Raw genomic sequence first — 23,295 nt, 5'->3', positions numbered from 1 at the left:
GGAGTATTGCCTCAGGAGTGCCACCAGTCGTGCCTTAGTTTTGTCTGTTAAGTGAGCGCTGATTCGCACGAGCTGCTCTAGATACTCCATGTTTACCTGGTGTTGTTCGGTGGAACATCCCTCCTTAGACTTCTTTGACGCACGCACGAGTTGTGGGGCGGCTATGATTTGGTGGAAATGTTGTGCTCTGTTTCTTGTGGCGAGGACCGTCGCCGATCCCTGGCGTGTGCTGAATTTAATGATGCCATGTATCGTCGATGGCATGAGATGGAGTAATGCGATTGCTGATCGCCCAAGCAGAATGTTGTGTTCTGCTGGGTATCAGATCACAGAGAATTCAACTATCCTTGTGACTTGGTCCCTTTCGTCGTGGCTAACCAACGTTAAGGGCAGCCGAACGGTACCTAGAGGCCACAAGCTATGCCCGATGAATCCTACTAATGGTCCACCGGTTGGGGGTTGTAGCCCTTCCTTCCACGTATCAGGTAGCTGCCTGAAACAGTGCTCATAGAGTATATCAGAGCAACTACCATTGTCAATGTATATTCGGTGGACCTTTGTGTTACGAATGAACCCTGATATAAGGAGTGGGTCTCGTGGATCCCAATTTGATAGTCTGGGATCATTGCTCGAGAAACTGATGTTAAGTAGGTTTCTCAAGAGTGCCTCAATCTCGCTTTCTGCATGGTGAGGTGCGTTCCTCTTACGGGAGTTAGAGATAGTGAATACCTCAGTGCCCTCAAATGGATTTGTCTACAACAAATTGGGATTTGATATCGTCATCTGATTTGGCAAGATATCTGATGACAATTGTCGGAAACTGCTCTAGAGGCCTGGTTCTGCTGTTGTTATCGTGATTGGTGGGATCTGTGTTATCAGCACCTGGGATGGTTCGTGTGTTTCGAACAGATCTTTTATTGCCATCCCAGTTACTGTTGGGCTTAGATCTCCCTTATATAGAGAACCAGAATCGTCTATTGGTTGTATCACTCTAAGGGTACGTCCAGCTGGTTTGGATGCTGAACGATGGATCCGACTTGGGTGCCTGCCTGAGAACACAGTCACAAAAGAATCGTTAAAGGACGACCGGGTGTTCTCCCGGGACGTCACTCCGACGATCAAATTAGTTTTCTGATAGAGAGAGAAAATCTGAGAGTTATTCTCATAAGAGAGAAGATGGATCCCTCCCTTGAGGCGGAAGAGATCCTTTTGTACCTGTTACTAACGGATCGTGGGGACCATGCCTCGTGAGCATGAAACGTGGCCTCCTCTTACTGGGAGAGCTATTCACGCTAACTAACTATCAGGTGACGTCAGTTCTGGGCGTCACCTGGGCTATTTTTTGCCTTCTCATTGGCTGTGGGTGAATGAGAAGATCATATGGAATGTTCTTACCATGTGATGAGAAATGAGTTGCTGCCCTGGCCTTGGCTCGCTTAGGCCAAGACCGGGTCTTAGCCAAGGATGTAACGTTTCTGTTACATTTTCCATTACACTTAACGTGGCCGTTAGGTAACGTTAACATTACTCTACCCTAATATCCTATCAAGAACATCAAAAACTATGATAATTATATATATATATATATATATATATATATATATATATATATATATATATGTGTGTGTGTGTGTGTGTGTGTGTTGGATCTATATGCTCAAGAATCATTATTGAGTGATATTTCTAATGACATATGATCCTATAGGGTCACACTTTAATCAAGTTGGTAATTATTGAATATTTATTAAGTATTTTATTATTAATAAATAAATTCTACTATTGTATTTAGTTAGAGAATTTTTTTTATGAAAATAATAAAAAAAAAACAACAAACCGGTTATTCTATCATATGGTATGATAAATAAGTCATATACATAGTTTTTGGATACTTTGGCTAACCATGATTTAAGTGGTTAATTAGATTTTTTGAATAAAGAAACTAGCAAACATCTTTTGTCTCTTTTAGGCTTTATGGTCGTAAGTTTTAAGAGAGTGTGGAGGTTGTTTGTCAACCTCCATGGTTTGTCTCTCTTACGTTTATGCTTTATAATACTTTAGATTATTTTATTCGTTTGACCTTACCTTGCATGGGAGTATATAAGGATGCCTTACGCACGAGAAATGGACTAGTTCTTTTCCCTCTAAACTCACAAAAAATTCATAGCTTTTTTGGCTCTTTCTTCCTTTCATCTTTGGAAGTCAAGTGTGAAGAATTGGTGCTTGCTTTATGTCTTCCTTTAGTTCTTATTTCATTAAGCACTTAAAGGCTTAAAGAACAAAGCATATAAGAAGGAATCTAGCAATTATTGGTACCTTAATCTTGGTGTTGGGTACTTGTAGAGAAGTTCAAGCTCCTTGTTCTTTCCATCTTTATCAACACCCCAAACCCAAGAGGGTCCAAAGGCTCCAAAGGTTGTTATTCTAAAACATCCTATGGTTGGTTTTAATGTCATTATAACCTCTTTAAAATGATCCTTATTTGTTTTATTTTGAAAATATACTCGAACATTATAGTAAATTTTATAGCTTCCATTGCCCGGTTTTCATGAAAAACTCTCTTATTTTTGTATCAAAACCCATCAGTGGTATCAGAGACATATTTTTATATGTTAGAATGATTTTTCATTTTTGATAATCTTTGGTTTTTGAAAAACAAGCATGGAGTTCTTTTTAGCTAAATAATGTCGAGGCAAACATCAAGAAATCTGGGAATCAAGTGTTGATGATTCGCAAGGGTCAAATCTCTAATGAGAAAATTGGTAATGCTAACGGTAAGGGGAAATGCAAAGTTGCCAAGAAAGGAAAGGGCAAGGGAAGCCTCGTGCTACCAACCCAACTACTAAACTCGAACCTGTTGCTGACTCTGATTGCTTTTACTGCATTGAAAAGGGACATTGGAAACGCAACTATCCCAAGTACCTAGAGGAAGTTAAGAAAAACAAGGCTAACCAGGTCAACACCTCATGTATATATATATATATATATATATATATATATATATATATATATATGTGATTGAATTATATGCATTTCGTACTGATTCTTGGGTATTCGATACTGGAAGTGGTACTAACATCTGCAATGATTTTCAGGGACTAGGGATGGAAATTCCACCCGAACCGGTAGGGAACCCGGTTGACCCGCCCCAATGAGGGACAGGTATTCCCCGCCAAAACGGATATCGGGTACGGGGTCGGGGATCCCCATTATGCTAAAACCGGGGATGGGGTGGGGGCCGGGTATAACAATCCCCAACCCACCCCGCCCCCGCTTTGATGACTATATATATATATATATATATATATATATATATATATATATATATATATATATATATATATATATATATATATATATAATATCGATCATTTATTGAATTTGAATTAAGTCCACTAAAATGAATTGATCTATATTAGACCATTAGAGATAGAGTCCATATACCAAATTATGTTCCCAATTCCAAGAGTTCATCAATCGTCACTTTGTTCGTCGATCTGTATACCAAATCGACACTTTTTGTTTTGATGCTTGTTAAACTTTATGATTGATGTAAAAAAAATCTGTTTATGGCATATGGTTTTGATCACTTATTAAACTTGGTTTTTTTTGTGTAAGTTGAGTTTAATATGTTGATAGATTGGGTATGGGTTGGGGATGGGCTGGGGAAAAGCCCAAAATACAAAGGGGAGGGGATTTGATTCCCCACATCTCTCGAGGACTGGGAAGGGGATGGGGACGAGGTTAGACACTTGGGGATGGGGACAGGGATGGTCAACCCCGCCCCAAACCCGCTCCATTTCCATCCCTATCAGGGACTAAAGTGTCACATCCGATTTTCAGGTATTTTTCATTATTGGTCCATTGAGTGAAAAATCTTTGCATTTCAGCATGTACGCTGGGCGTACGTGAGGAACGTGCAGCGTACATGATCAAGCCTTGGAAACGCGGGACTCATGCTATTACGTTGCGCGTACTAGCTCAGACCCTAAACCCTAAATTTATGGGTTTGCTCCCTATTTAATCAACATTATACCTTCCTTGGACCTTCTAGAGACAACTTCCATTCCTTCCAAACCCTAATCTCGAGTCTCATTTTTGTGTGTGAAGATTTTGAAGCTTTTTAGTGATTTTGGTGCTTTCTTGTTGAAGAAGAAGGCTATTGAAGAAGGTGGTGTTGCTTGCAAACTTGTGGATCCAGAAACTACCTCACTTTGTGCATCTTTTAAAGGTATAAAGTCCATACCTTGCTGATGTTCTTTCTAGATCTCTTTAGATGGGCTTTTATGAGCTTTTTATCCTAAATTTTGGATCTTTGTGAGTATGGTGCACTCCAGAGCATATTAGTTGTCCTTTCATGTGTTTTAGGTCATATAGAATCATAAAAATGCTTGCTTGAAGGTCCCTTTCTTTCCATGCAAGGGTGTGGTGGTTATGAGTATAGTTTAAGTTAGGGTTTTGAGGTTTAAGCTTATGTCAGCCATGCAAAGGCTTAAATCTATGGACCATATGGATTAAGACATTCTAAGGAGGTTATATCTATGTTTGGGTTGCATGTCTTAATGATTAAGACGTTGTGGAGTGACTTTTGGGATCAGACAGCGTACACTCAGCGTACTTATGGCTACGCTCAACTTAGCCAGGCCTGACCCCGACTCACCTTGTTCTTCGATTACGCGGGGCGTAGGGAGCATATGCCCAATGTACGCTCTGGATGGTTGACTTTTGCTGACTTTGACTTTTGGTCAAAGATTTAGGGTTTTGGACCATGGAAAGGGCAAAATGGTCTTTTTTTCCCTTCAGGGGCGTAGTTGTGGGATTGAACCAAGGAGTCGAGTTATAACCCTAAGTGACTAAAGTTACTTGTTGTGTTCTTTTTAGGCGGAGTCTAGTTCCTACAGTTCGGGTGTGAGATTTATCTGTCATCAGCATCAGGTGAGTCTCCTCACTTATTCTTACCTATGTGGTTGAATAGTTGTATCTGTGATGACCAACTGGGTCTAGCTGTTATTATTGTGTTATGTTGTTTATGTGTGACTGAGACCTCGGGTAGTCTCCAGGGTTGCTGATAACCCACAGGGCGTGCTGTTTGCCCACTGAGACTTTGTGTAGTCTCCAGGTTGCCGATAACACATAACTGTTTATGTGTTGTGCTGTATGAGATATCTTGGGGAACTCACTAAGCTTTGTGCTTACAATTGTTGATTATATGTGCTTCAGGTACTTCCTAGGATCATGGGAAAGCGAAGGTCTGATTGTACACACTAACTGGGATATTTTATTACTGGGCATTACGTGGCACTCTGATATTTGTAGTGATGATTTGTACTTGATACTTGTGATTTTCTAATGGCTTGGTTTATGAACAATATTTTGGGTAAATTAAAAATGAAAATTTTGGTTTGAAATTTGAGGTGTTACATAAAGAATGTTAGAAAACTTAAGGATGACGATTTGGAACTCGATGTGGGCAATGACACTCGAGTAGCTATCAAATCCATATGAAAATATCATCGTTTGCTTCCAAATGGTCTTAATCATGTTTTGAACAATTGTTGTTATGTACCTGTTGACGTATCCCACCGGGAATCTGTCAAAGATAACGGAACCGCTAGTTCGACATACGGATCGGTCAAGGAGCAACGCATGACTAACTTCGGGCCTTCGCCCTCGCCCTAGAGACCCCGTATCCGTTCCTTGGTGCCCATGCGCCAAGGCTAACATTGAAGACAAAACATTAACAAGAGTTCCCCAGAGCGACAGGTGTAGTGCTCTGGACGCCGCTTCTGGTAAAATCTGCACCAATAGCGAACAACCACCCATGGAACACGATCCTCCAATCAAAAGCCATCAACCCTTGCCAAACCTGAAAAGCTAGAAGATATTGTCGGGGATCTGTTCCCCCTAGCCACATGTATAAAAGGCACCCTTCTCCCCCAAGAGAAGGGGTCAAGATTAAGAACCCTTCAACACTCTCTTTACGCTTTTAACCCTCTCTCTCAGACCCACACTGACTTGATCGTCGGAGCCTCGTTACGGGACAACCTCCTGGACGACGACTGGTGGTTTCATCTTCTTTGTTGTGATCCACAGGATCTTTATTCCTGCCCTCAGAAAGACGGAGTCAAGCCGGTGACATATCACAACAGTTGGCGCCATCCGAGCTTGCACTCAGTCCTGCAAAACCCATTCAACAACACCAGGTGTCAGAAATGACGGACAAAGGACCACAGTGGCAAGAAGATGACACCACTAGCCCAGTTAGACTAATGCAGTCCCTCGAAGGAAGCGGTTCGTCGAAAATGGAAGGACAACCGCTAGCACAAACACCGACAACGCCGCCAGTCGACTCCATGGCGGAGTTCATCACTAGTTTATAGCGACTGACACCCTCCACAACGGCACATTCAGCCACGACGACCACCATGACGCCCCAAAGAGCACCGACAACACAATCACAACTAACAACTCACCAGCATCCATCCATGCACCAGGCAGGGACCAACACTTGGTGCCCGAGCACCATCACATTCGCTATACAACCAATGCTTGCATGTCACCTGTCTTCCCTGATGGCCGCCATGTCGCGCGTCCCGCTATTCGCACAACAACTAGTGTTCAACCCATACTCCTACTACTACCAAGGCATGTACCCCCCCCCACCCCAACACATCCGCAAAACAACAACAGTCAAGGCACACCGGTGCAAGGGACACACTCACACACCATGGGACCAACAGAGTCGAACTCAAAGTCAAATCAGTTGGTGCATGCATACCCCACACAGGCAGTGTATGTGCCACAAACGCCGAGATACAACCACGGGTGCGATTACGAATATGGTGAAGCGTACAACAGCCCCTATCACATGTAACACGTAATGGCCAGTGGAGCACCTGCATATCCACACATGCACGACTCAGTATCAAGCATCAGTTCGGCATTTTGCCAGGAGCTCTTGCAGTAAGAAACACCACATTTCGCCATGATCCCAAATATCCCAAAATATAACGGCACGACAGATCCCAACGAACACATATACACTTATGAATGGACGATGACATCGCTCCGAATGGACAAGAGGTTCACCTGCACTTACTTCCCAGTCACACTATCAGGAAACGCCATCAAGTGGTTCAAGGAGTTACGACCGGGAAACATCTCCAGCTTTGAACAATTGAGACATCTACTCCTCCTCAATTTCATGCAATCGAGAAAAGTCAAAGGAGATGTCAACTCGATCATGGCATGCAAGCAAAATGAGGGAGAATCCATCCGATCATATTATGACCGGTTCACCTTAGCAACTTTAAGTGTCTCAGGCCATGAAGAATTCTTAGTCACAGGCGCCTTCATCCAGGGGCTACTCCCAGACCCCCTGTCAAGAAAAATGCAAGGCACAGTACCGAAATCCAGAGATGAGCTTAAATACAGGGTCGAAAAATACTTCCGACAGATCGGAGGAGAAGAACGCAAACAAGCAAATTTAAAGGCTGTAGCGAACGCCTACCTCAGACAAGAATTATCCGGCTCCTACTCCCACCACAACTATAAAGAACACAACGATGGAAACCACGACAAACAGAACAGACATTCGAGACATTCCTCCTGCAGATTCTGCCCGTTTGTCAAAGGCAATCCGAGGAGCCACAGGTCAGAATTACACGCCGTAGAAAAAACCCCATAGTGGACGGAGAAGGAAAAAGCAAATACTACGAATACAACAAAAGCAAAACACACAACACCGGAGAATGTGCGATACTCAAAAGAGAAGTAGCGGACAAGCAATTGAAAGGAGACCTAACAAAAATAGCAAGGACCCTGCGGTGAGAGTTCGAAGCTGACCAAAAAGATGGGAGAACACGCAAGGAAGCAAGCAAACAACCAATCAAAAAAGAGGAGATTTTCACAATAGCGAGACCCAAGGATCAAGACAAGTACCAACGGCCGGCCAAAGGCGATGCCATCCCACCCGGAGGCACTCTAAACATCAGTTTATCGCCATTAGACCCGCGAGTGCCAGACTGGGACCCAATAGATCCAATCGTAATCCCCGCCACGATCATACAGCAGAAGACCTGGCGAGCCTTAGTCGCTGGAGGTAGTAGCACTGATATCCTTTATGAACACTATTTCAAGCAACTCCCGCCATGCTGGAGAAGGAACCCGAAACACCCAGCCCAGGCACCACTCGTTGGCTTCACGGGACACAAGTTGTGGCCACTCGACACCATAAACCTACCATTGACTATAACCAACATCGATGGGAAGGAACAAGTAACGAGGATAATTGAGTTCTCAGTAGTCAAGCAAAGGTCCGATAACGATATAATCCTTGGGCGCCCGACTCTTTTTCAATTACAGGCTATCCCATCGACAATACATGGCACAATCAAGTTCAGAACAACCAAATGTTCAGCAATGGTCACAACCATTAACACACGAGCAAAGCCAATCCGGGAAATCATCGTGTGGGCCATCGCGTGCATCCTAAAAAGAAGACGAACCATGATACTCACATCCAAAAGGGTCAAAGACGAGGAGAAAGACACCCACATCCCCAATAAGAAGAAAAAGTGCAAGCCCCGGGCATGTAGCCCAGAAGGGGAAGGGCACGGTAGCCACAACATTACCAAGCTAGACAGATTGCATGTTGTTAGTATGAACACCAAGAAGGGTTGGATACCACTAAGCATACCCATGCGCCTTCGCGAAGTGAAGACACAAAGTACGAAGAAGAAGCCTGACAGCAAACAAAACTAAGAGATCGCAAAAGCTGGGGGGAGGAAGACAGGGAACCACCCTGCAAAAGAAGATACAGACAGGAGGCTGCCAGCAACGGCAAAAGCCTGCAATTGACAAAAGATTCCCCCAGGACGGCACCTGGTCCAATCCAATTGTCCTAGCTTGGTAGGTATCAGGAGAAGGGGCTATGCGATCAAACTCCCATTGGATAATCACACCCCAACTAGCCAGTACAAGACCTAGAAGTAGAATAACATCAACTATCGAACCTCCGATACCTACCTAAATGATGTAAGTGTCTCTAAGACATAAAACAAAATATATATGCAATGAAAATTTAGAATGAACAAATATCAATATACTTTCGTACAAACGGCAAAAAAAAATGGGCTAATCACCCGTGCCGCATAACAATAAAATCATGGAGGAAAACACAATTGTAAGCCTTAAGGGCTCATAATTTCCCCTTAACAAACATGTCAACAAAGTCAGCAGAGCCGCAACTCCAGACCATGACAAACAAGAGGCTTTAAAGGATCATATCCTTTCCCTCAAAACATATAAACTCCCAGACTTTGAGGTGACGATGTCAGTTTGGTTCAGATAACAAGGGCCAGAGTGCAACTCTCCTTGGCCCGGGGCATAGAAAAAGGCCCCAAAACAAAGTCCCTTAGTTAAAAAAGGGACGTTCCAATGAAGCAGGCCATTTAGGGCCCGTACCTAAAAGCCAGCCAAAGCCTCACACTACGAGGTTAGGCCAAAGGATAAATAACAGGCTCAGATGCTCTGGATCACCAAAACTCATCAAAACAAATAACAACCACCCCCAAAAGGGCGACACTAGCCTCTAAGAAGAATTCAAGCCAAATATGGCCAACATAAACCATCAAACACAAGGACAAAATGAAACAATAGTGTAACAAAACAATAGAATGGGAATTTAACATACACAAGATAAATTGTCTACCCGTACAACCCCTCGGGATTTGCACAAAGACCACGCAGGGCCAAAAAAAACCAGTGAAACATTGTTTAAGTACCAAACAAACATAAACATTGTTTTGAAATATTCAAATAGGAAATAAAAGCCATCACTTTACAGGGGAAGCACAAGCATGAGAAGAGCCACCTTCGACCTGACTATCCTCAGCGTTAGAGTCATCACACAACTGTCGAAGGCCTGCCATGCCGAGCTCGCCCAGGCGGAGGTAGGAGGCAAAGTCTGTCTCCATAAACGCTTTCACAGCAGCGTGCATCACATGAATATGCTCCGTGGTAACAACTGCCTCCCCATGGACAAACTTCCCAACAATGACCTGTTCTCGGACCTCCTGTTTGCCATTCTCCACACCAGCGACACGCCATCTTCATCCACTTCACTCCCATCACAAACTCAAAACTTTCAACCACCTTTTCCACCACACAGACAATTCCTTTCTGAAGCAGCTACCCCAGATAATCTGTAACGCCCGCAGATTCGGGCTAGTCACTTTAGAGACAATAAGCGTCAAAAATGACTTTTGATAGAAGATTATTTAGAATAAATAATCATAACTAAGTTATAGTATATATCACAAGGGTTTCGTACATATAAAGAACGCTGAAATCCGAGTTATAACGAAGAAGTTATGACCTGTCGAAGTTTTACGGCAAAACCGGCACGACACCTGGAATGGTAAATAGTGAGTTTGTGATAAAATACTTTTTAGTCTTAGCGATGTAAATGAAGGTCGTAGTATATGTTAAACCGAGAGCGTGCATAAAAAGAACGTCCAAATCTGACTTCGTATGAGGAAGTTATGATTTTCTAAGATTTAGCATAGCAGTGCACAGCCCGGAATTCGAATTTTAGATCGACCAATTTTTAGTCGACACAATCTAAACGAGAATAGAAGATCTCGTTAATAAGAACTCAACGGTATAAAGACAGATGAAAACGGACGTCGGATGACAAAGCTATGAATTTTTAACGGACTTTACCTGTCCACGCCTGTTAAAATATAACTTTAAAAATAAAGTCAAAATTAGCCGACGTAGCCTAAACGAAAGTTGTAGATTACGTTGCCACCTACACGAGGATATAAAGAACGTCAAAAACAGAGCTCGTATGCGAAAGTTACGGAATTTAGAAGTCAGGATTATGCTGATGCGAAGAGGGTGACATGGCTTAATCTCGGCCCTTGCTTCCTCCCCATGGCCTCGCTTCGGATGACTGACAACTACCCCCTCGTACGCGCAACGTATCCTCATACACGCAGAGAACCCCAAGGAGTACGCCCAACGTAGTTCGAAGTTGTGGGCTATAAATAGATGCGAGGTTTCTCCCATTTCTTCACACCACAAGCTTTCTTTCTCTCTCAAACATCTCTCTAAACCCCTCCCAATCCCTAGTACTTCCCAAGCGCTAACAGGCGAGTCCCGGAGCGCCACAAGGCTCCGAGAAGAAGAGCTTTTGGCTCGGAAGTTCTGCCCCCGCAAAGCCCGATTCCTAGCCAAACCCTCTTATAATTAAGTTATTCTTACCCTACTTTAAGTATAGCTTATGTTTAAGTTCAATATCGTTATTATGAACCTATAAACAATATATGTATTATAAAATATAATATACAAAGTGTTATTATAATATCTTTAACTACTCGCGGTACAAGGAATATGGTTTGAAGGGCCACATAGGGTTGTTGGATTTCAGAAGTGCTTAAATGCCAAAATGGTCATGCCCTCCGGTGTTTCATGTATGGCCCCTGTCTGTACATAGTGGTTGAAAAGTATTATTTAACACTTATAAAACAATGTCGCTCGTAAATAGTCTCTATAAATATTAGACTAAAATTTAGTGGTAATGATACTAGGTTTCGCCGAAGGAAAATAGAATTGTTAGAAGCGAAGCGTTGCCCGAGTTTGGAATTATCACTTTAACAAGTGAGTGCATAGTCCCTTTCATGAACATGATTTTAATACAAGTATTGATTAAAGTATTAAATATATGTTTGTGTGTGAAATATTTGTTATTTCCTGAAATACGTGTTAAGATCATATATGATAATATATGACGATTTAGTATACAAAACTAACCTAAATTAATTGAGATGGATATCGGGTAGTATCTCCTTATGAGTGTGGGTGAGATATACACGGAGGGTCGAACTTTAAGATTTGTCATTGATCCGAGAGCATGGATTAGACATAGACATTTGTCCTTAGTCTGAGAGTATGGAGATGACATAGTTATTTATCATTAATCCGGGAGCATGGATTAGACATTGTCAATTGTCCCTGGTCCGAGAGTATGGAATGGGCATAGTTATTGATCTGAGAGCATGGATTAGACATACCTGATTCGGGAGTATGGATTAGTTAAAGAGGTTAATTTTAGATCCGAGAGTATAGATCGTGTCGTCGTGAGGATCGACGAGGTGGGGTAAAATTTCTTATATGAGGTGAAATTGTATATATTGTGAGTTCTAAAACACACACACACACACACACACACATATATATATATATATATATATATATATATATATATATATATATATATATATATATATATATATATATATATATATATATATATATATATATATATATATATATATATGATATAACATTGTGGGATTGAAATACCTATGTACTCATCAGGTTTCCCGACCTGGTCCACTCAGTTTATTTGTATCACAGGTATCGATACGAGGACACATTACACTGAAAGATTAAATGAGATGTAAATCACTAGTGTAAATGAATGTAATGTCTGTTTATGCTTATGTTTCTGTATTGACGATGACATCCCAAATTTTTAATATAAACAAAATACATTTCTTCGGAAATGCTTTGATAAAGTATTTATCATATTTTCTGGGAGTAAATTCTGCAATATTATTCTTTAAAATGAATACTCTGATTTTCAAATAAGCATAAATAAAATTTTTAAAAATGACCGTGAATTTGGGGATGTCACATCATCCTCCACGCTCTTCCTCTTCACCACCTCTTCCCCTAACTGCTTGTTAGCGTGATCCACTTGGTCCTCAAATGCCTTATTCTCTTCCACCAACACCTCGATATGCTGGGAGAAACGCTCCACTGACCCGTCTAAAGCAACGAACTTAACCTACAGAGACGCCTTCTCCCCCGCCAGGAGATTATAGCGCTCCTCGAATGAACGCTTCTGCTCTTCTAATGCCAGCAACTTGGCCCTCAAATCATCCCGCTCAACCCTGATCTGAACGAGCTCGCCAGAACTGGAATCGCCTTGATGAAGGCGAGATGCAGTCGCAACCATATATGAACCAACCTGGGAAGCCGCATATAAGAGGATATTAGAAAGATGAGCATTCTAGAGAAGCTCCAAGGCCTCGATGGCGGCGGGGAAAAAGCATGACGACCCCAATCGTATGCCACCGTGTGCTGGGAAAGGTGAGACTCCCGAGTTATCCCCCACCCGGGCACGTACACGGCCTGCGCAGCCGGAGGAACAAGAACAGAGCCCTCAGCAAGGTCTCCCCCAGCCAACAGCAGAACTGGCGAGTTGGGAGCACCTTCATGACCGGCTTCCTGGTCCACACCAAAAATGTTTTCGGCAGCAATATCCACCGGTTCTTCCTTGGGTTCACGGGACAGTTATGTCGCCCCTTCCTTCATCCCCTCCGACTGTTTCGGAGTGTCATCATCGGGGATATCCACAACTATCGTGTCTTCCCCCATAAGGAAGTCCACGTTCCGTCTCTTCAAACGACGATGCCCCGAGGAGCCAGCCTCGGCAGACTCCACCTGCGGCGAGTCCAACCAGGAAAGCCGCCGTTTAGAAGTCGCGCGTGTCCTACACTGGACTAACCTAGTCGACGGATCCTCACCCTCGGTATCATAAGGCAGAGGGTCTTCACGAGAAACACTGCCAACAGGTGCATCAACCAGAACCTGGCCAGCAGGAGAATCAGACCCAGACAGAGAAACGACAGAAGGACCGCCGAGAGCCAAAGCACAGTCAAGACTGACCGGCGGAGGAAGCGTTTCAACTAAGGGCACATCCCGATATTTTAGGGTGCCCTGAAACGGCCCCTCAATACCATCTCGAAGGGAAGAATCCTCTCATGACCTGCAAGCGAGGAAAAATCGAAACACAGTTCACACAACGCATACGCGAGAGTATATCAAAAGGGGGGAGGGGAAGGAGAAGTGATAACCGTCTTTCTCAATGTAGAACTAGGGCATCATCCCTCGGGCCCTTCAGGCAACACTCATCCCAACCGCAGCATGCACGTAGTCCTCCCAATCCTTGCCGCTAACATAAATGGTCTTCAGTGCGTGTACCACAGTGGCATTGGCCCCAAACAGTTATGACGATGGATGGGAAAAAGTGGTCAAGCGAGGATAACCAAAAACCACAAGATTGTGATTCACCCAGAGCCACCGATCCTGCCAGTTCTTCTTTGGAGCTTTTTGGTTGATGATGAAGGCATGAACACCCCGTCTTTGGGAAAAGGTCTGAACACCGGATTGTGTAGAAGAAATGAAGAAATCCTTGAAGGCCCAAAATTGCGGCAGAACTCCAAGGGCCCGACAGACGAGTTCAAAGCCAACGATCTTGTTGACGACGTTTGGAGTCAGATCATCCACACGAAAGCCATATTGGCGCATTATCTCGTTAAACAATTCCGTCGTCTGCAGCCTCAGCCCGTCCTCGAAGATCGGAATAGGCACCCCCACCTTCCCCTCCGGTGGACGAGAAATTATCGCCCCCTTTCGAGGATACTCCACGCCATGCTCGGGAAGAAAACCAAAACGCTCTTGAAGAGCGGTGAACTCACTTGAAGAATGAACAATCTCGGTATTCAACTCAACCATGGTTCGTCGAAGAAGTAGAAACAGGAGAGAAAATGAAAAGAAGCGGCAGAAATGAAAAGAACCAGTAAAAGGAAGTTCGGCCCAAATGAGGAAACTTTTTAAATGCAGGCGGGAAGCCCAACCGGTTACAATGATGAAAACCGTCTGTGAAAATGCCTCCGTCATGTCAGCAGTCATCAAAAGCCATCCTCGCCAAACGCATATCCAGATCCATGCTAGAACAACTCAGCTACCCTAAGCAAATGCTGATGTCTACTAGCTTAGGGGACTTGTTGACGTATCCCATCGGGAATCCGTCAAAGATAACGGAACCGCTAGTTCGACAGATGGATCGGTCAAGGAACAACACGTGACTAAAGTCGGGCCTTCGCCCTCACCCTCAAGATCCCGTATCCGTTCCTTGGTGCCCAAGAGCCAAGTCTAACATTGAAGACAAAACAGTACCAAGAGTTCCCCAGAGCGACAGGTATAGTGCTCTGGACGCCGCTTCTGGCAGAATCTGTACCAATAGCGAACAACCACCCATGGAACACGATCCTCCACTGAAAAGCCATTCAGCCCCTGCCAAACCTGAAAAGGTAGAAGATACTATCAGGGATCTGTTCCCCCTAGCCACAGGTGGTGAATATCTAAGTTATAACTTTGATGAACATCTTAAGAATTGTGGCATTGTGTCACAACTCACTCCTCCGGGAACACCACAACATAATGGTATTTCAGAAAGGATAAATCATACTCTACTTGATAGGGTACGATCGATGATGAGTCATACTTCCATTCCTCATTCGTTTTAGGGTTATCCCTCGATACCACAGCTCGAATTGTAAATATGGTGCTAACTAAAAAGGTTAGTAAGACTCTTTACGAGTTGTGGCATGTTAAAGTTCCATCAATGTCTCACTTAAAGATATGGGGTTGTAAGGCATATGTTAAAAGATAGACTTCTAGCAAGCTAGACCCTAGATCACAAAAGTGTATCTTTGTGGGATACCCAAAAGAAACCATGGGTTATTACTACTTCCAGAAAGAAGAGAACTGAGTGTTCATAGCCCGAAAAGCAGTGTTTCTTGAAAATGATTTTTTCTTGTATAAAGTAAGTGGGAGCCCCATTGATCTCAAAGAAATTTGTGAAACACAACCTTTAGTTGAGAATGATAATTAACAAAACATTGTTGAACCTGAAATTATTGTTAAGATGCCAGAAACCACACCAATTGTACGATGCTCCAGTAGACCTCGTCAGGAACTTGATAGATTTGGATTTTTCATTCCTGAAGATGAAGTCTTCTTAATGGATCAATGTGAGCCCATCAACTTCAAGGCAACTATTGTAGATCCGTAATCTGGTAAAATTAGCTTGAAGCCATGAGAGCTGAAATTTAGTCCATGAATGAGAATCAAGTGTAGGACTTGGTTAACTTACCTCCTAATAGTAGGGCTATTGGAAGCAAGTGGATCTTCAAGAAGAAGATCGTCATGGATGGAAATGTACATACACTCAAGGCACGACTTGTCACAAAAGGGTATTCTCAAATTCAAGGTGTTGACTATGAAGATACTTTCTCGCTAGTTGCTAAGATTAAATCTATTAGGATTATCATGGACATAGCTGCATATTACGACTATGAGATATGGCAAATGGATGTCAAAACCGCTTTCCTTAAGGGATATCTTGAGGAAGATATATATGGAACATCCTCAAGGTTTTGTCAACCTAGATAACCTAAGGAAGGTGTGCACACTTAAGAAGTCCATTTATGGATTGAAACAAGCATTTAGAGCCTGGTATCATCATTTTGATGAAAATAACAAAAAATTTGGTTTCTTAGAAAGTCCCACTGAACCATTTGTATACATCAAAGCAAGTGGGAGCTAAATGATTTTTCTAATTCTATATGTCGATGATATATTACTGATTAAGAAAGATATCCCAACATTGAAAGAGACTAAGGCTTACCTTAGTAAGTCGTTTCAAATGAAAGTCATAGGGGATGTTGCATACATACTCGGTATTAGGATATATAAGGATAGATCCCAAAGACTGTGTAACACTCGGTTTCGAATAGTTTCACTGTGCGGGTCCGTGGCCCAGTTATCAGTCATCATAAGGCTTTGGGCATTGGGTAAGGAAGGATTTGTCCCTTCTTGGATGTGAGTGTTATGGTTTAAGTGATCCAAGTGTTCGGTGATGTTTCCGGAGCCCAAGGGTATAATCGTAATTTTACAACTCGATTTTTTTTTATGAATTTTGGGTTTTTGTTCAGGGAGTTTTAAGACTATGGTGTGTTGTTAAAAGCATAGGGCTCCTTGCCACCTTTCCGTGGATATAAAGTTTGTTGGAAACAGGCTTATAACGAAGAAGTTATGGTAGTTTGAAGTTTTGGCAAGTTTGGCCCTTGGTGGAATAAGCTGGCAGATTAGTCCCATGTGTTGAGCTAAGGGACGCATGGGTGGACCAAGTACGCTGGGCGTACCTAATGGTACGCCCCGCATAATGGTCAGAGTGTCAAACCTTATTTCTAGGGTTTGGGCACTATATAAACATCATTATAACCCCAAGACTCCCTCATTTATCAGCCTCCATTGTTCTAAAACCCTAATTTCGAACCCTAGCCTCCTCCAAGAGTGTTTTGAGCTCTTTGTGTGCATCTTTAGTGGGTTTTATTGATTATTCAAGAAATGGAACTTGATGCAAGGTGGTGGATCGAAGGAAGGCTTGTGGATCTGGACTCTCTTCTTCATTTCCATCTCATTAGAGGTATAAAGCTCTAACCTTGCTCATTTGAAGCCTAGATCTAGTATTATATGAGTTTTGGTCCCATTTTGGTCTCATGGGTGAGATCTAGTGGTTTTCCACCACTCCAGGAGCTTTAAGGTTCTACTCTTAGTATCTCTGAGGTTATTAGTTCATAAAGATGCTTGCTTGATGTTTAAAGATGGACCATGCATGTGTTAAGGTGGTTTTTATGGGTCTTAAAGTGTTAATGTGCATGATTGGGCCTCATTAAGACATGCAAACTGATAAAGTTGCCAACTTTATCAATTAAGAGCTTATTTCGAAGGTTTCATGAGGTTTTGGGGCCAAGTGCTTAAGGGATTAAGTCATGAATCAAGTTTGGATAAATCGTGTCTACGCCCATCGTAAATGATAGTATGCCCTGTATACTGATGGATTTGGTAGTACGCCCAGCGTACCTGTGGGTACGCCGCGCGTAAATGGCCGAGTGCCATTTTGGGCTCGTTTGACATTTTTGGACTTTGGGCTTTGGTTTTGGGTCTTGGACTTTGAGAGTTGGATTTCTTGGTCTGGGGAGTTACTTTTGGATTTGGACTCCTCTTTGGATTAGATTATGGGATTTCCTTGTTGGGCCTTTGTGGGCCCAATGGATTTGGGCCTTAGTGGGCCCAATGGATTTGGACTAATAGTGCGGGAGTCAGTTCGCAGCAGCAACGGTAGTGTAGGATTATTCGCGTAGCATTTAAGGTGAGTCTTCTCACTATATCCCTGGTTCGAAGGCACCAATGTCGGCCCATTACGTGTTATGTGGTATGCTAGGTGTCTGTGTGATACTTGCATGGAAGACCTCGGGGGGAGCCCGTGGCAATTGGATATCAGACCATGGGGGAGCCCATGGCATTCTAGGTAAAGACCATGGGGTGAGCCCATGGCATACCAGATAAATACCATGGGGGAGCCCATGGCAACTATATGTATGTTGCATGATAATCTGTGGTTGTATGTTGTATGGTATTTTGGGGAACTCACTAAGCTTTATGCTTACGGTTTTCAGTTTATGTTTCAGGTACTCCGGTTTTTGTAAGGTCCCAATTCAGTGATCCAAACCAGTGATCAAAACAAACAAGAACAAGAAATAAGTATAACAAGTAGATGATCAAGCAATGCACACGTTCATTCACAAAACGTCTGGTACACCTTGAGTTACACACAGTTGACCGTAAACACTATAGATACGTCACTACTGACAGACTCTGACACATACTATTTATAGGGACAGACTGGCCATGAACGGGGTTCATGGCCGAACACTGGTTTACGGCCGAACACCCGTTTACGGCCGTAAACACCAACCCAGCTGTAAACACACACCAACTACCAACATGACCAAGACCCTACCAAGACATACTGATGATTGCCTAGCCCAAACCACAAATCTATGACCTATCAATCTCCCCCTTGGTTTGCGGCTAGCATGAGCTCGGTCTTCTTTTATCTTGGATTCTCTAACAGCACCACATCTGATTTATCTATTGCCCCCATCCATAGCCTCTGGTCAATTATCTTAGCAATCATTTTTGTGAACTTCTTAGTGGCTGCCTCCATGATTTCCGATTTACAGATTATCTGATGTCTTGCCAAGGTGTGAATATCTCACTCCCTGAACCTCAGAAGATCTTTAGCTTCAACAAGTCGAAGGACAGTGTCACTGTCTGAAAACTTGATTACTGCAGTGGCTGTGACCTCATCAAAAGCCCAGAATTCCATCCGATCCAGATATCCATCTTGAAAGTGTTGAGGGATTGGAATTTCTTTTAACTGTTTAGTAGCAGGCCACAACACTATCTTCATTGACTCATTTGTTTTGGGATCAAGCACCTCCGGATCTCTTCTAATCATAGAGTTAGCTGTCGTCATTCTAGAGAATTTTTCTTTGACATGTCGCTCCAAAAATAACTTGAAATTGAAAGCCTGAGGGTCCTTGGAGGGATTGTGGAATGGAGCATTTGAGAGTTCCGTAAGATCGACTTTTGTCCAAGAACAAAAGCCGTGAGTACTCTTGTAGTATTCAGGAGCGCCAATGTTCCTCTTCACCAACCACAGTTTTAAATCAGCATGATATCCCCACATCTTAATTCCCGATCGATTGCCATACTTGTCACCAAACCTCCGTTTTTCAAGATCAGTCATTGTGAGTGTAGCAAGTGCCTTTTCTTGTTGTTCAACTTTATCAAATTCTTCATCGGTATAGTCTTCGACATCCTTGTCAACAGTTGTTCCATCCGGGAGTATTGTGGTGATTCTGATCGGTCCTTTCAAAATGCATCTCCAAATTTTGAAATTTTTCATCTTAATATATTTTTCCATACGATATTTCCATTCCGGGAAACCCTCAGTGGATAACAAACGTGGGATGCGTGTGGTTGTGCCCATAACGGAATCAAGTTCATGGTGTTGTGAATCCATTTTTTTGTTTTTGTTTTGTTGTTTTTTTAATTTTCTTGATTAAATAAAAATGAACTTAAAATCAAAGAGTTTGAGAAAAATAAGTGTTTACGGCCGAAAACTGTTTACGACCGTACACTCAATCACATTTCAATGGTTTACGGTCAAACACGAGTTTGCGGCCTTTGAAGATCAACTGTTTACGGCTTTTGAAGATCAACAGTTTACGGCTTTTGAAGATCAATAGTTTACGGCTGTATAAAGTGTTTACGACCGTACTCCCTTCAACACTACTAACCGTAAAACCCCAGAAATGATGAGATCAAGTGTTTTTCGTGTAGATTTTGATTCCCTTAGCTGTGAAAACCCAAACAGATACAGAACCAAGCTTAAACAATGAAGAACACAACAATTCCTTTCACCGCAAACGAGACTTGAATCTGTTTTGACACTGGATCTGCTCTGATACCAATTGTAAGGTCCCAATTCAGTGATCCAAACCAGTGATCAAAACAAACAAGAACAATAAATGAGTAGAACAAGAAGATGATCAAGCAATGCACACGTTCATTCACAAAACGTCTGGTACACCTTGAGTTACACACAGTTGACCGTAAACACTATAGATACGTCACTACTGACAGAATCTAACACATACTATTTATAGGGACAGACTGGCCGTAAACGGGGTTCACGGTCGAACACTGGTTTGTGGCCGAACACCCGTTTACGGCCGTAAACACCAACCCAGCCGTAAACACACATCAACAAGTTACAAACACTACCAACATGACCAAGACCCTACCAAGACATATACAGATGATTGCCTAGCCCAAACCACAAATCTATGACCTATAAGTTTTCAAATGGAAGGGCTCAGAATGATAGCAGAGCACATACTACATGTTTCCGCATTTTAGGAATTACTCTGATTTAATGGTGTTTAGCTAAAACTTGTTTACCTTGGTATTATGGGAAAGATATGTATTAACGATTTATTAGCCTACAAACAAAAAAAATTTATGTCTTGATTTTTGGGACGTTACAATTGGTTTGAGTCAGAGCACATGCATTGAAAAAGTCTTAAAATGCTTTTCAATGGATAACTCAAAATGAGGAATTGTACCCATACTACCTGGCACCATTATTTCTAAGGCTGACATCCCTAGTACTAAATATGAGATCAAAGGAATGAGTTGCATACCGTATACTTCAACAGTAGGTTCATTTATGTATGGTATGACATGTACAATGTCACACCCCCAAACCAAGGATGGCGGAAACGTCCGGGGGTGGAGGACTTCATGTATAGTATCATAACAACGAGTATAATAGTGCTCAAAGTAAATATAACCATCATGGATATAATCGAAAAAGTTACACCATAGTATGAGTTTACATGTTTCAAATCAATTACACTATGATGACAAAATGAAATGTTTGACGATTTAACGTCCCATCCTCAAAAGCGGTTGATTTCCTGTTTCACTGAATTCCTGAGAATACAAGTAGTTTTGAAAAAGTGTCAACAATTAAGTTGGTGAGTTCATAAGAGTTTTATTTGAGAAAGAAGCCGTTTTCCATGTAAAAAAAGCGATAGAGTATGATTCCAGAAAACAATATTTTCTTTATTAAACGCGAAATGAACTCTCCTATGTTATGCAATAATGTACCCTAGAAAGACCTGTAGATTCCTTCTATAATCACCCAGTGTATATAAGTTATATAAAATTTAAGTTAAATAAACTGTCGAATATAATGGGTCTGCCCTAGGTCCACAACCAAACAAAGAACAGGAAGTAAGGCGGGCCCACCAATTCTAGGTCGATTGCGACTAAATTCATATATAACTCTAACATGCACACTTAGCAAATTATAGCGGAAGTCTAACAATTCTAGATGAAACGTAGTTTTAATACCATGAAAGCCATTTAGTAATGAATCTGGTACTTTGTCATGTATACTTCAAGAAAAATCCCTTATTTTCCTTATAAAAGTTATGTAGCCTTAAATCCCAAGACCGAGAATATGAGTGTGTGTTTTTTACTTGTGATGTTTATAATCGTAATGCGTTTCCAAAGAAAATCCAATATTTTCCTTATAAAAATTTATGTAGCCTTAAATCCCAAGACCGAGAATATGAGTGTGTTTTATACTATTAATGTTCAAGTAGTTTTAAATAGATAAAACCCCTTTTTAAAGTAGAATTTTCCCTGTAAACTTGAAAGATTGTTAACTCCCTATGTGAGTTGTTATAACCATACTATAACTCGAGGACCTCGTACTCGACGTTCTTCAGGCGTCGGAATGATATGACACTTGTCACCTCAGACATGCCGGTCTAGCTGTTGCAAGCAGCTCAGGTGCGGGTTTGTCAGACCCAATATAGATCTATACACAACTATCACGCTCTCCCTACAAGAGATTCTGATTATAACTACAGGACTTTTCTGTGGTACTTAAGAGTACCCCGAAGGAGAATGTCTCACAATTTACGTTAACTAGTTTACATATAGTTTTAGTATAAAACCTCTTCCGTGGTAGAAGTGAAATCACCTTTTATGAAAATAAATTAGTGATATGAAATCCATAAACTATCACTATTATAGTTATCATGTAGTATATGAAAAACCCATTTGTTTTGAGAGTAAAACCTTTTCCATGTAGTATGCTTTTATCGAAAATTTATAAACTATACTTAATGTAGTTTATTATATGTGTTCGAAATGAATGGAGGAAAAACATTAACATGAATGACTAATTTATGTTTATGATGGTAAACTAATAAGAATGCATCCAAACATTTAGAGACTTATTGTTATGCACTTTGCTCAACATACTACAAAGTGTTGTTAATATGGTAAGCTATGTAACTAGTTTTTACCCTTGCTGCACTCTTTTGAAAACATCATAGAAAAATCATACGAAGTCGAAAACTAAATCCGTAAACTCTGAGAGTTTAGAAAATATGTCTAGTTTATTCATAATTTTTATTATGATTTTTAGAAGTCTCTAACTTATGTGAAAGTGTTCATATTCACATACTGGTCCGAATTCATTTCTGAAATGATAGGCAGTTTTGTAAAAATCACCATAAATCGTAGAAAAATCTTATGGAGATGTGCAAGTAGTCATTTTAAAGGTATGAACCTGAACTTTTTTCATATTAAACAGTTTTGAAAGATATTAAGTTTAAGTTGGGTAAAACAGTTCGTGAACAGGTCACAACTTTTCTGTGGTAAGTTGTCAAGTTAAGTTTCAAATATGTTTTGGTGTTTTGACTTGTATTCCCCTCCCCCCCCCCCTTAAAAACTAAAGAAAACTGGAAAATGTAGGGGTATGAACTCACCTTGAGTGATTTCTTGAAGAGTGGAAGGTCGGAGACGAGGAGTATCAAGTTAAGAACACTTGATGAACACGTGAAAGCTTGGATGATCCTAAGAACGATTCTTTGGTGTTAAAATGTGTGTAGATGATCCAAGAGTGTTAGGAAAATATGGAATAACACTTTAGTTTAGATGAAATAC

The sequence above is a fragment of the Lactuca virosa genome, chromosome 8 (assembly GCF_052849685.1).
Source record: "Lactuca virosa cultivar CGN04683 chromosome 8, Lactuca_virosa_CGN04683_v6, whole genome shotgun sequence".
NCBI classification, from domain to species: domain Eukaryota; kingdom Viridiplantae; phylum Streptophyta; class Magnoliopsida; order Asterales; family Asteraceae; genus Lactuca; species Lactuca virosa.
The sequence above is the reverse complement of the archived record's forward strand: the minus strand, read 5'-3'. Positions refer to the sequence as shown.